Below are 6368 nucleotides of genomic sequence, written 5' to 3'. Positions count from 1 at the left end.
GGCTGGAGAAAATGATGTAGCTGGGAAGTAGAAGGTGGCTGTTGGGCAAGTGGATAATTGTACTTTACCCCCTCTCCCATGGAATTCCTGATGCCAGTAAGACAGAGGGTGATCCCTGGGAGCAAAACACCTTCCTAACAAATCACAAAGTGCTCCTCAAATGGAAGAGGATTTTGTGATGGAACATCCTGAAAACTTTAAAATCCTGCTTTGTAGGTCAGGAACTTGACAGAGAAATATTGAAAATGGCATCTGCTGCTGCCTCCAGAGGGGAAAACCTGTGTTTTTTGAAAGCTGCTGGTGTGCTCATGGTGGATAGAAGGGATCTGCTTGGTCTGGAGGTGACAAAACGTGGCCTTTTGGACCATTTCTCCTCTGTGTTGATGACTTAGAGGGAGAATCAAGGCAGAATCACCTGCACTGGGGAAAGAACAATTTCTTCAGCATGAGCACTTCGCTTCTTCAACATCACTGGCTTTGTCTCAGCCCATGTTTTGTGGGTGATAACAATAAGTGATCTCTAATCTGCTTTTTGCTGAGCCTGTGATGACGTTTGAGGTCTGGCTCTCTCGGTGGGAGAAGTTGCAGTGACTCTGACATTGAGCTGGGCCTCTCAGCCCAGCATAATTAGGTTTGTCTTGTTTTCCTTTTTTAATAATTGAATTTGAAAGAGCAATGGAAATAAACCAGTGGTGGGATCTGACTTAAAGTGATTAAGGCTCAGCCTGATGCTGAGATGAGCTCACAGCTCTCCTTGGAGTGTTGCTGAGCTGTGCTTGAGGCCAAGTGTTCCCCTTAGGAAGGACCAGGGTTTCCCTGTGGTTTTCCAGATTTTGGCTGCTGTCTATGTAGGAACAAGCACATAGGTAATAATTCTTCTGAGCTGAATATTAAGGCAGCCATTTCAGCATTTTTAGCAGGTGTGTCTGAGCAGGATTTCCTAAAACTCCGTGGGAATGGTGTGCCTGAAACTGCTCCTTGTTTGCATCCTTGTATGAACGTGGGCAGTGCATTGCACCTGCAGCTCCTGGTATAAGTGATCCCTGGGAAATGGACTTCAAATCACTCTGTTCTGAGTATTTGGAAATACGGGAACTTCCCCTCCCTCCCCCCTGGTTCTACATATAGTTGCCATAGAGACTGTGTTCCGGAGTCCTTGAAAATCCATTGTTTCTCCCAAATAAACATCAAAATCTGCAGCATTATAGCAGCACATTTTGCAGTGTCCCATTCCCAAGCATTTCTTCACCAGGAACTATTGTGACAGGGCAAGGAGCAATGGACTCAAACCGAAAGAGGGGAACTTTGACTTAGATATAAGTAAGAAGTTCTTCTCTGTGAGGGCTGTGAGGCCCTGGCACAGGCTGCCCCATCCCTGGAAGTGTCCAAGGTCAGCTTGGATGGGACATGGAGCAACCTGGGATAGTGGAAGGTGTCCCTGCCCATGGCAAGGGAAGAACTGGATGAGCTTTAAGACCTAAACCAGTCTGTAAACCTGACAGGGTCTTGACATCCTGTAGTGTGCCAGGTCTGGATGCTGGACAAGCTGATAATGGGTGTAATTAGCAGCTCCAGGGATTAGCAGGCAGTAACAACTTCAATCCCTAGTAAGCAGCGTGTCCCTTGGGAACTGGGCAAACTGGCCATGCTGGGCAGATGATGGTCTGATAGGGAAGATTGTCATCAGCAAAGGCTCAATGCTCAGGCACCCGCTCAAGGCTGGAATTACCTCCTGGAGTTGCTTTCCCCCCCCCCGCCTCCCCCTTTTCACTTTAAATACTTCAAAAGCCCTCATGGTTTGTTGCTTCCTGCTGGAATTTGGATCCCCCAGCTGACTCAGGGCGTCTGCTTGGCATTTCCTTGGCATTTTTCATCATACCTTTGTGAAACAGATTGGTATCCTTCCTTCCAAGCTGGGAATGTGAGGCTACACATTTTACTCAGGGTCTGGCAGGTACTAGGCTGGAAATACTTCTAGCACGTACTACTTGTAAGCATGTACTACTAAGTGGAGTTGTTATTTTACACATGGTTCAGGTATTTGCCCCAGCACACGTGGCGGCATGTGTGCATGTGAATAAATGACCGTTGTTACACTTTTCAACTCTTAATTTCTTACTTCATTCCTTTCTGCAGTGTTTATGTTAATGATACCATATCTTGGAGACTGGAGGCCCAAAGCTGTCTTGTTCAGAACAGGAGGTGTATTACTTTTTTTTTTTTTTTTTTAAGTTTTCAGTGATACATTTTAAGGTTTATTTGAATTTTTGGATCTGCTGAGGTAATTTGCAAGGCAGGAGAAAATCCTGAGCCAGCTTAGGCAAACACAAGTTGCCAGACATTCCTCTGCAATATATTCTGCTTTAGTACAGCCTGAAGGGTGGGCACGAAACTCCTCTAGCTCAGTGTTGCTGTACTTCCAGCATTTTTCCTGGCCTCTGCCAGGAAAATTGCTCCTCTCTGGAACAATTTGTTCTCGGTGGGGTTTCAAGGTGCTGCTGTTAAAGGTGGGTGCCTCTGGTTAGGGTCAGGCTACCCTGGGGTTATCTCCCTGCTCTTCCCTTGGCTCCCTGATGTTTCTTTGGGGGTAAAGGTTATCTTTTTGTTCTTTGTATCCCTGCTTTGCCACATTGATCTTCCCGCTCTACTCAGGGAATTCTTAAGTGCTCTGAAAGCTCTCATAAAAACCAGCTGGGCTTATCTGGGTGTAATTCTGTTGTTTTGGCCGGGCTCCTCCAGAGCTGCTGGATTTGCCACAGGGATTCCCGAAGGACTGGAAGTGTTGGTTGCACGTGCAGCAACGTGACTGTCAAGCCAACAGGTAAGTAAAGCTTAAAGGTCATCAAGGCACAGGCTATAATTCTTCACTGGAAACCAGTTCTCCAGCTGAGAGCAGCCAGCTGAAGGTCCAAGAATTCCCCAAGGAATCAGCCTTTGCCCAGTGTCGGAGTGGGTGTGATTCTCCCTGTCAGGGAAGCTCAGAGGTGGAGGTGGTGCTGTGGAGGTGTCAAGGACAGGGGTAGGAAGATGTTTTTCCTTCTTGGATCTGAAATCTGTCTTCACAGCATAGAATGTTTATTAAAGCTCTTAAATAGATTAAATCTACTTCCCTAAGTTAATTTTGGGTTTCTTGCCTGCCCAGGGAGGTGAGAAAGGTGCTTTGTGTCACCCTCGTGGTTTGACACCAGGTTGTGCCCTCTCAGTGTCGTCCCACGACAGGTCAGTGACAAAGAACATCTGTAGGACAGAGGAAATGTGAACTTGGAAGCCTCTGCTGAAACAGATGTTTGGGGGGCTGTAATTGGCACCATGAGACAGGGATTTAAAATCAAGTCAGCAGATTAAACTATCTGGATTTAAGTTTCAGCCTCCTCCGGCCCCATCCTCCCTCCCCCAGCCCTGATTTCAAATTGCACGTTACGGAAACGGGCCGGAATGACAATGGTGCTCTTGGAATTATAGGCTGCTTGGCCAGAAGAGCTGGCAGGACAGCAAATGGAAATGTGGAGGAACACACGCCAGTTCCAACTGGGAGCACTGAGATTCATTTTGCAGCTTGTTTGTACTGCATTAAAATCTGAGATGTTTGTGTTGTCCGGCCCAAACCTTCCACGTCCTGGGGTGAGGATGTTGTCTTGTCTTTGACAATTAACCATTGTTGGGGTTACTTTGAGAACATTAAAAGCAGTTCAGTGTGGGTGCCTCACCTGTTGGGTGGGTGTTGTTGAGAAGTGGAGGAAGGTGTTACTCAGGATGTGCCAGCCAAGCTCATCGTCACTTTTTGAGTGTGTCCACTCAAAATTCCAGTGTGATGGACCACGCTGCTCTGTGCTGTACCTCCAGTGTACCTGAGATGTTCTCCAGGTCTCCAGCCCTGTTACAGCAGGAGATGTGTGACTGTGGTGTTGGTCCACGAGGTGCTGCCATTGCACTTGGCCATCCTGCTGCTCCCGAAGTCACATTCCCCAAGGCAGCTCCGGCTTCTCCGCAGGCTCCCAGCGGGTCTGGGAGTTGTGCTCGGTCCCGCAGAGCTTGGAGCCGCTGTGGTCAGGCCGGGTCATGTGGAGAATGCTGCTCCTCACTTGGTCAGTCTGACTCACTCTTGGCCAGGCTCTTTGGGAGCCTTGGTTGTGCTGATCTGTTGTTTTTGCCTTATTCTGGAGTTGGGAGGAATTTGTGTCCCAGTTAAATTGATGTTTGGAGCAGAGGATTCTGCAGGTCCTGGTTCTCTGATGGTGCAGTGCTCTGGGAGAACTGGGACCTGCAACCTTTTATCTGTGAGACTGTTTATCTCTTAAAACACCTTTAATGTTCAGAGTTTCTACCTACGGATGCCATGGGATGTTGTAATTGAGGAATAGAAAACAGCTTCTCAATTCCTTTGGGGATTGGGTGGGAACCCCCTCTGCCATGGAACCAGGCTGGGAGAGTTGGGGATGTTCACCTGGAGAAGAGAAGGCTCCAGGGAGACCTTAGAGCCCCTTCCAGTGCCTAAAGCGGCTCCAGGAGAGCTGGAGAGGGACTTCAGACAAAGGATGGAGTGGCAGGACAAGAGGGAATGACTTCCCACTGCTAGAGGGCAGGGTTAGATGGGATATTGGAATTCTTGGCTGTGAGGGTGGTGAAGCCCTGGCAGAGGTTTCCCAGAGAAGCTGTGGCTGCCCCATCCCTGGAAGTGTCCCCAAGGTCAGGTTGGATGGGACATGGAGCAGCCTGGGATAGTGGAAGGTGTCCCTGCCCATGGTAGGGGAAGAACTGGAGGTCTCTTCCAATCCAAACCATTTGGGGATTTCTACTTTCACTAAATCTTCTGGTCATGTTTTAAGGAATGATCCAATTAAGTGAGAGAGGAGAAGCAGGGTAATGTTTCCAGTAATGCCCACTGGAGTTTACCAGGAACTGAGCTTAGAAAACACCCTGTTAATTGAGTTCCCTTCATGTCTGCACCTCTTCTTGACTCCAGCAGAATGGGAAATCCTGCAGGTGGTGTTCTTTAGACTCCCAGCACCTGGGAGCTGCTGTCTGCTTGACTTCTTAAATCCACCATCAGAGAGGACAGGTAAGTCCTGGGTAGGGGCTGAGTGTCAGGTCTAGTGCTACTGGTGAGCTCCTCTATGACACACATAGAAACTCATGAAATAAATTATTTCATTTAGGTAGATTTGATTGCTTTGAGCTGTAGGAGAAAAGAGAGATGAAAATACAGCATCTTTCTGCTGTGAGCACTCTGTTGGAGAAAGGTGCTTGGTTGGTTGGGAATGCTGGGATCTGGTGGTGATTTGGTGAGAATTTAATGAAGCTGTGCTGGGGAACAGCTCTTTCTGTTCGTAGCTACCAACCTTTAAAGAAAAGCTTCCAATGTATCTCAGGAATATAGCCTGGAAAACGCTAGCATGTAACCCTCAAGCGAGAGAGGAATCCAGCGGGTTGGGGCAGCAGCTCTGACCAGATTGCTACTTCCCTGATAGCTTTGATAAAAGAACTAGGTCAGTGCTGGGGAGAAGCATTTTATCACTGACTTTTCTTAGCTGGAATCCTGGGAGAGCCGTGCGCTCCTGCTCGTGTTTCCCTTGGGATCACGGCGTGGTTTGGAGTCCTGTTCTTCCCTCCTCCCCATGGCTGCTCGGATGGGTGTCAGGAGCTTCCCTGGGGCTGCTGTGATGTCTCTGGCTGCAGCTCCCAGGGCTGTTGTTCAGGATAGTGCTCTGTCTCTTGGCAGTGGATGGGATACAGTGCGCAAAGAAGCTTCTCTGATGTGTTTATTCCAGTGGAAAAGAAAAGGAAGGATTTTTGGAGGGGATCATGTGAAAGGCCACAGCCTTCTGTGGTCGGCTGCTGGAACAGCGGTGTCGGAGGTGGGAGTGTGTGGGAGGTTTCCCTTTCCTTATCCAGTAAAAAGCTTCCGTGGTGTCCAACCACTGTGGAACTCTCTCTGCTGGCAGCAAAAGTGGAAGCTGAAATGCAGGGATCACAGAATCCCAGAATGGGTTGGGTTGGAAGGGACCTTAAAGCTCACCTCATTCCACCCCCCACCATGTGCAGGGACACCTTCCATGCTCCAACCTGGATTTGAATGCACTGAGGCACCTGGAATGTTCAATCCCTGCAATCTTAGCCCTGTATTTTGTACATCACTTGCCTTTATGAGGTTTTGTCCTGAGTTTCAACCCTTTATTTTTATCGTCACTTTGCCCTCCTCTTTTCATTTTAATATCCTTTTTTGCCCAGCCTGTGATAACATCCCCCACCACCTGTGAGGTGGGGCAGCTTTAGTTCCAGCTGACAGAAGATGCTCTAAAAGAAAATAAACCCAAAAGAAGAGGTTGTTTGGAGGCTGCTGCTCCAGTGCAGGGGAACTCCCATTCCTG

At 48.4% G+C, this 6368-nt stretch overlaps 1 protein-coding gene across 3 annotated transcripts in view; it reads left to right on the top strand.

Annotated features, from left to right (window-relative positions):
- CORO1C (coronin 1C) overlaps positions 1–6368 on the top strand; it is a 50106-nt gene that overhangs the window by 12159 nt on the left and 31579 nt on the right. The window contains exon 1 of one of the 3 annotated variants that reach the window (XM_017734873.1): positions 2805–2821. The exons of the other annotated variants lie outside the window; for them this stretch is intronic. The gene's annotated coding sequence lies outside the window, so the exon portion shown is untranslated. Of the gene's footprint in view, positions 1–2804; positions 2822–6368 lie in introns of those variants that run through there. 3 annotated transcript variants of the gene reach the window in all.

Source organism: Corvus brachyrhynchos, unplaced genomic scaffold (assembly GCF_000691975.1).
Source record: "Corvus brachyrhynchos isolate BGI_N302 unplaced genomic scaffold, ASM69197v1 scaffold114, whole genome shotgun sequence".
Classification (NCBI taxonomy): Eukaryota; Metazoa; Chordata; class Aves; order Passeriformes; family Corvidae; genus Corvus; species Corvus brachyrhynchos.
Note: the sequence above shows the minus strand (reverse complement) of the source record. Positions and strands in the feature narration are given on the sequence as shown.